This window comes from Dreissena polymorpha, chromosome 8, assembly GCF_020536995.1.
Source record: "Dreissena polymorpha isolate Duluth1 chromosome 8, UMN_Dpol_1.0, whole genome shotgun sequence".
Lineage (NCBI taxonomy): Eukaryota > Metazoa > Mollusca > Bivalvia > Myida > Dreissenidae > Dreissena > Dreissena polymorpha.
Window position 1 is genome coordinate 80,602,693 of NC_068362.1, and position 7,669 is coordinate 80,610,361.

At 35.9% G+C, this 7,669-nt stretch overlaps 1 long non-coding RNA gene across 2 annotated transcripts; it reads left to right on the top strand.

Annotated features, from left to right (window-relative positions):
- The first annotated feature begins 5,400 nt into the window (after positions 1-5,400).
- On the top strand, positions 5,401-7,408 carry LOC127843224 (uncharacterized). Of its 2 annotated transcripts, XR_008032143.1 has the most exons (4): positions 5,403-5,684; positions 5,909-6,010; positions 6,144-6,203; positions 6,368-7,408. It is a non-coding gene; the product is annotated as an uncharacterized LOC127843224 (long non-coding RNA). The 2 variants fall into 2 exon arrangements; XR_008032142.1 differs by having other exon boundaries at positions 5,401-6,010.
- Positions 7,409-7,669: the final 261 nt, after the last annotated feature.

Here is a 7,669-nt window from a genome sequence, read left to right on the forward strand (position 1 = left end):
ATTTTTGCAAGGTAAGTATGATTTTTTGATTTCTCATCAAATACACATTCAGTCGTAACTCAAATCATGAAGAATAAACATTTTCAATGTGCTTTTCTGTCATTCTTCGTTTGGTCGTTGAAGGGTTCGGACGTGTTTTTCGAAGCTCTCGACGTCGTGACCTCATTATAATTTGAACTGCGCGGGTAAAGAACGCTCAGTTGCGACTTGGATATTGACCAATACGGACGTGTTTTTATGCGCTCTGAAAAAAGTTTTGACTTTTAAATTTTTTTTACTACGACAGAATCTTAGTTGACTGATGGTCTTTGACAAAGACAGACTTGTTTTTGTGAGCTCTGAAAAAAATTTGACTTTGAAATATTTTTACGATTAAAAAGTTTCAGTTGACTTTTGAACGTTGACGAAGACGGACGTACTTTCGTGAGCTCTGACTATTGATGAAAAGTTTTGAGTTTTACTGACTTGTACTTTGAGAGTTAAATTGACTTCGCGTTATAGAATATGACTTGGTACTCGGGTTATTGAATGACTGGTGGACTTTAGTGTTAGGTTATTGTTATGAGATGACGACTTGACTTTGACTTGAGTTGTGTGCAATTAAATTTGTGTTGTGGTGTGAATCGATTGACTGTCAGTTGAAGTTCAGATGTCGTGCTGTGTGGATGGGTTTCTACAAAACGTGAGTACAAACTTTTGTGTTTGACTGTTGACGTGTCTCACTGTGTATGATGATTTATGATGATTTTAAGCGGCTGGCGTATTATTGCTGAGTTGTTGTACTGATAGAGAAGTGAAATGAGTTGGGTATAAATTACTCAGTACTGATATAGTGTCGATATGTTGTGATGAGAGATGATGGTGTTACAAAATATTTACTGAGCTACTTTGGGAAACGAACAGATGATGTAAAACATTGGAAACATATTTCATGAAAATGCATGTGCTTATATGTACTAAATATGATATTGCTTTACTTGTATTTGCATGCTGTTAACATTTCTATTTTATTCCAGTGGGCTGTGGTGAGTATTGCAGATTTAACTTGTATGTGTGGTTTTTAGTTAACGATGCTTAATGAAAACTGTTATTGTACACTTAGTATGGAATGATGTGAATGATGATATGATGGGTAGAATTAATCAGTGCTTGTGTCTAGAAATGCTGAATGTTTATTGAAAAGGCTAAATGCTAGCCAGTACTAAGAGTTGAGCTACCGTGGGAATGTGAAACGAACTGATGGTGTAATATGATGGTGTATTGACATACTTTTCTTATATGTACTAAATATGATATTGCTTTACTTGTATTTGCATGCTGTTAACATTTCTATTTTGTTCCAGTGTGCTGTGGTGAGTACTGTAGATATTACTTGATTTTTAGTGTCTATGAATGCTGATGTATGATAGCTATAGCATGAGCTCAATGCTAACCAGTATTATGAGTTGATGTATTGTGGTGATGCTAATCGAACTGATGATGTAACATGATGGTGAACACTTACTGAATGCATAAAATTTATTGAATTGCGTTTGTTGATATGCACTATAATATGATAAATGTATTGCTTAACATGTATATTTCATGATGTTTAATTTCAGTGGGCTGTGGTGAGTACTGTAGATTGTATTGCCTATGTATAGAATTCAATAAAAGATTATGACTGAAAACTGCTTTTGATTCTTTTTGAACAGTTTTAGGGACTATAAGTCTATAACAAAAATATGTCGGTTGGCGTTCATACAGCAATGTTTTGAGTAGTACAGAAATGTTTCTACGTTTGTGGTCGCCAGTTGTCTGTGATGTGTAAAGTGAAAAATACACGGAGCTTTGAATACAACAAACATTTACTGTTTTAACACAGATTGTGTGCTATGCATTTTTCGATGTAGATCTTTTTCAGATTTGACATGAAATGTAGACCTGACATTTGAACAGAGCTGGGAAACGAAAAGGTAAGTTTGTTAAATTTCACAATGAACACTTGTGTTTTGACAAAAGAAGAGATAAAGTGAGTTTTGTCATCATCATGGTTTCTTTCAGAGTATAACTCGTGAACAGATGAAAACCTATTTTTTGCTAGATTTTCATGTACTCTTTTTTTGGATGATAAGTATGTCAGTAACTCAAAATCATACGGCTAGTACAGTATGGAACATGAATGCTTTGTTCAGATTTTCAGATGTGTGCTGGCAGTTTAAGTCTGGCAGCTGAAGTGAACAGTCGTGTTTTCTGGAGCTCCAACAATATGCTAGAAGGTAAGTAACTATGTTTGTTTTGCATTGCATGTTTTTATATGTTTCAGACTTTCAAGCAGAGATGTCATGCTGACTGGAGTTGAGCACAGGGCAGTGACAAAGTGAAAGGTAAGTACTTTTGACTGAATGTTTGTTCTATGCATGTTTTGTTTCAATACATTTCAGGAGTGCTTATCCAGTGATGATATGACAGTTGGAGTGAACAGTGGAGCCAAGCAGTCTTGTTTTTGGAGCTACTCAACAAGCCTTGAAGGTAAGTTTAGAATTTCTCAATGTTAGTGAATTGAAGTACTGTCACTTGCTTTTGGACAGTCGAACAGAACAGACGTGGTTGCGAGAGCTCTCATATCTGTTGTGTTAAACTGTTTTTATGATATGTTATGTTTGTTTGTTTGTTTGTGATGTACTATTTTTCAGATGCTGATGGCAGTGATGGGTTTTCAAGCTGACCTGAACAGAAAAGCACTCATATGGTAAGTACAAAATAGTTGTTATATGGGATGTTTTGTGCATGCTTTTATGTTTCAGGTGTACTTGCTGACAGCGACGAAGACGAATCAAGAAGAGGAACATTGTTCAGAAAGTGATTGGGACTTGCAAACAGGGTAAGTGTAACACTTGTGTTTGTTTAATTTGTAACATGCGTGCTTTGCTCTGTTTCAGATTTCACATGCAGAAATTAAACAGGATTTCAACTGCTGAGACACAATTCATCAAAAGTAAGGTAAGTTTTAATTCATTGATTTGAGTTGTACAATGTGTTCTTTACTTTATTTCAGATTCGAGTCACTGGTTTACACATGGAAGAAGATTTCCACGTCGGTTACTCAACTCTACAGAAGCAAGGTAAGTCGATCAAATTTTTGTTTTCATTTGTACTGCTGTAATGTGATAGTAAACGTATGCTATTTTTCATGTGTGTCATGTACAGATGGATAATTCAAGTTTGATCTGTGTTGGTTTATGTTCAAAAACGTTTTACATGTATGTGTGTTTGAAGATGTTTTGTTTTAGTGGATGTCCAGATGGCAAGCAGTACAGACGTGTTTCTTGGAGCTGCCAAACAGTGAGTACAAACGTTTTATATTTTTCAGTTGTTTACTCATAGAAGTCTGTGAAAGATGATAACAAGGGTTGAATCTATCAGTACTTGTGTCTAAAAATGCTGATGTGTGACGGTTTACTGAAAAGGGTAAATGCTAGCCAGTACTAACACTTGAGCAACCGTGGGATGTCGAACTAACTGATGATGTACTATGATGGTGAACACTTACTATGTGTATCGAAATGCTTTTGTTGATATTTATTATAGATGATTTGATATTGGTTAACATTTGTTTGCATGCTGTTAACATTTCTATTTCATTTCAGTGAGCTGTGGTGAGTATTGTAGTATACATTTGTTTCAATAAATCATGATGAATGAAAACTGATTTCGATTCTTTTTTACAGTTTTAGGGATTATCACTCTATAACAACTCTGTCGGTTGGTGTTCGTGAATGTGAGCTTAATGTTTGAGTAGTACAAAAATGTCTTTACTTTTGTGATCGCCAGCTGTCTGTGATGTAAAGTGGAAAAAACACAGCTATAAAGCATACAATTGTTTCGAAATTTTATCAATGATTGTATACTATGCATGTTTTGATTTAGTTCGTTTCAGATATGACATGACATGAAGAGTTGACAGTCGAACAGAGCTGAGCAATGCAGAAAGGTAAGTGTGTTTCATTTTAGTATGAACACTTGTATTTTGTTTTTATATGGTATGTTTTGTGCATGCTATGTTTCAGGTGTACTTGTAGTCAGCGACGAAGACGATTCAAGAAGAGGAACATTGCTGAGAAAGTGAATGGGACATGCAAACAGGGTAAGTGTTACAATTGTTGGTTTGATTTTTACCATGCATACTTTGCTTTACTCTGTTTCAGATTTCACATGCAGAAATGGTCTCATAGCAGTGCCAACAGTGAATAAGGATTTCATCTGCTGTGAAACAACTCAACAGAAAGTAGGTAAGCATTGAATGAATGCACTTGAGCTGTACAATTTGATGTGATGCTTTTCTCTGTTTCAGATTCAAGTTCCTGGTGTAGACAGAGAAATGTGTTTGAAGAAGGAATTCTACTACTGTGATTCAACTCTACAGAAGCAAGGTAAGTAAAAACAAAATTTTGGTTTAATTTAACTCATGTGTTTTGCACTGCATGCTATTTTTCAGGTCTCTCGTGCAGTGATGGAAAAGAAGAAGATTTCAAGAAAGAATCACTGCTGCAACTCAGGCCTATAACAAGGTAAGTGTTTACTATATTGTATACAAAATGTTTCTCTGTTTTACTCTGTTTCAGGTTTCAATTGCAAAGATGTTGCAGAGATGTTTTGACAGCTTGAGACAGAAAAGAAATTCAGCAGCTGTGTCTCGACTCTAGCCACGAGGTAAGTCAAAACAAATATACTGGTTTGTATGTAATGTTGTTATGCCCTTCTATGTTTCAGACTTACATTGCTGTGACTGTTCCACAGTGGGTCAAAAAAGAGACGAATACAGGTTTCAAGAAGAAAATTGGCTGTTGAAAACCTGCACAAAATATGAGGTAAGTAAACTATTCTTTTGGTTTGTTTTGTGCTTTGTTATGCTTGACTATTTTTCAGATTGGAATGGTGGGTCGTTACAGAGCAGACTTTTGGACAACTGAGAAGTTGAGAAACAGAGAATGATTCAATATCAGCTAGGTAAGTCTTGATTATTCTGCATTGTAAAATGTGTTTCTTTTTCATTTCAGTATGGCTGTGGTAAGTACACTAACTTTCTATAATTTCATATTGAACTGTTTTGATGACTTGTATTCTACTATGCAATGCTTAATGTATTTTTTCAGTAGCCTGTTGGTAAGTACAATTGCCTTCTTTAATTTTCATATTGAACTGTTTTGATGATGTGTATACTGCTATGCAATGCTTAATGTTTTTTTCATTTCAGTATGGCTGTGGTAAGTACACAAACTTTCTATAATTTCATATTGAACTGTTTTGATGACTTGTATTCTGCTAAACAAAATGTACTTTTTTCAATTTCAGGTCAGCAATGGTAAGTATAGTGTGTTTCTTTATGTATAATTTTGTATACATATTGTTTTTTTTCATCATATCATGTCTTTCATATTTATGCTTTGTGTAAGTAAAATGTTCATAAATCATTCTTATCTTCAAACTAAAAATGTATTGTGCTATGCAAAATGTCTGTATGATTTCAGTTGCCAGAGGTGAGTACCATTACAGTTGAAAAGTTAGTTTTGTTTAGTTAAAGTTTTGGTTCACAGTTCTGTTTATTATTTGGCAAAATTTACATGTATGCATTGAGTCTTGATTTCAGCTCGATTGTGGACTGAAGAAGATTGCCAGCAGAGGGATTGGATACAAAATACAAAGTAAGTACTGAGTTTCTTACTAAAAGTTTTGAGTTGTATTCATTGTGTGTTAATATGCTATGATTGCTATGAACATGACTTTTGTATTTCAGCGAAGACAACATAGGTAAGTAAAATTGTTATCTGTTTCAAGTTTACTGTTATAGTTCAATATTGTGTTTATAAATTGTAAGTTGTACAAACACATTCAAAAGTTTCTGATCATGCTTTCAATTTCATTTCAGCCCTACTACAAGACGAGTGTTTTCTACTACTAGACGTGTCAGGTTTACTTCCAGGCGAGCAGTGACAACAAGGCGCCTTTGTGGAAACAGCAAAACAAACAAGTGAGTATTAGTTGAACAATTGTTTGAGATTGTTTTAATGTTATGTTATACTTAAATGCAAAATTGTGCACATAAATTGTAAGTTGTACAAACACAGTGAAAGTTTCTGATCATGCTTTTCATTTCATTTCAGCTCTACTGCAAGACGAGCAGTAACAGCAAGGCGCCTGAACATGCAACACAATAAAAAAAAGTAAGTATCAGTCAAACAGTTGGTAGAGTTGTGTGTTTTTCTTTAGCAGTTTGTGTTTACTATTTTATTTGATCCATGGTATATTACACATGCATGTTTTTATCATTTCAGGCTGTTTACTTTCATCGTTTACTGTTTAACACAATTTGCTTTTCTATTTTCAGTGCCAATTTGCAAACCTTGATGTGGACACCGAGTAGTCAATACATACGTGTGGCGTATAGCTGCGACAAAACCGTGGGTCCATCGCACCGATAACTTGAACATTGGCCCGTGTATGGACATCAGTGCAACTTTGTGAATCCATGTATCTTTGTGAATCCATGTAACATTGCGAATGTGTGTCGATCGAAAAATGTGTACATTCTGAACTGAAACGAACTCGGTGTTGCAAGTGGCAAGTGTTGACAGTGTGTATGTTTATGTTTATGTTTTTACATGAAAACTAAAGGAGATTGTTCTCCTACCTTTTTTTTCCTTGTTTTATTGCGCTGGCCAGCAATATTGATGTATTGATGTATGTGTTTGTGTTTAAACTATGCAATACCAAAATCAAACAAAAAATAAACATTAACAGTCATTAACTGTGTTTGGGCGGCCGAGGGGTTTAAGACTCCACAAGTGTGAAGCGCACTGATAGCACTTGGGGGTGAACACCTCGGTATTTCGGTGCTAAAATGTTTTCACGGTGCTTATCTTGACGCACTGTTAAGACTACCAACCAGTTAATGATTGCTTCATCTTTAAACAAAAAGTAAGTCTCTACTTTGGCACAAGAGACTCCAAGTACCAAATACCAACAATTAAAAAGCAGACGTTTTTCAAAACTATGATCGCTGAGATTGATAGTCAGATGGAGTCCTGCCCAGTTAGCTGTGTAGCGGTCTAGGGCGGGGTTGCAAGTCAATACGAAATGAGGCGCTATAAAGCAACTCGTCCCCGTTATGACCGTCAATACTTTCGACACTATCTGGGAATCCTTTCAACACCACATTGTTGCGCTGTTGGAAGGGTGGTAGGCACGCATGGTGACATGCCTGTGCTTTGCTATGCGACACCATGGTATTTTCGTACGGTGACACGAAATATCTTAATCTGGCTCTCTCAGAAACGCAGGCACGCGTTGACCGAACCTGACCGATGACCGAGCAATAACATTTCTATTAAGTGCTTCAATGCACAAAGTCTGCTAGGCTGGGTGGGAAGGCGACTTCTCTTGTCTGAGCACAAGAGGAACGGTCACAAGTCCGTGAAAACGCCGAGTGACACCACTAGCTTTCAATCGTACAAAGCAAAAAACTTTCAAACTTTTATTTGAGGGAACATGATAAATAAAAGTATATGAATGACTCTCAACGTTATTAGATATTTGCCATATGGACACAAACTATGCTACTCAATGTTGCGTTGAACATTAATTGCGCCTAACGAACTACTCGTGTTGAGACTTACATAAGGCGACTCGT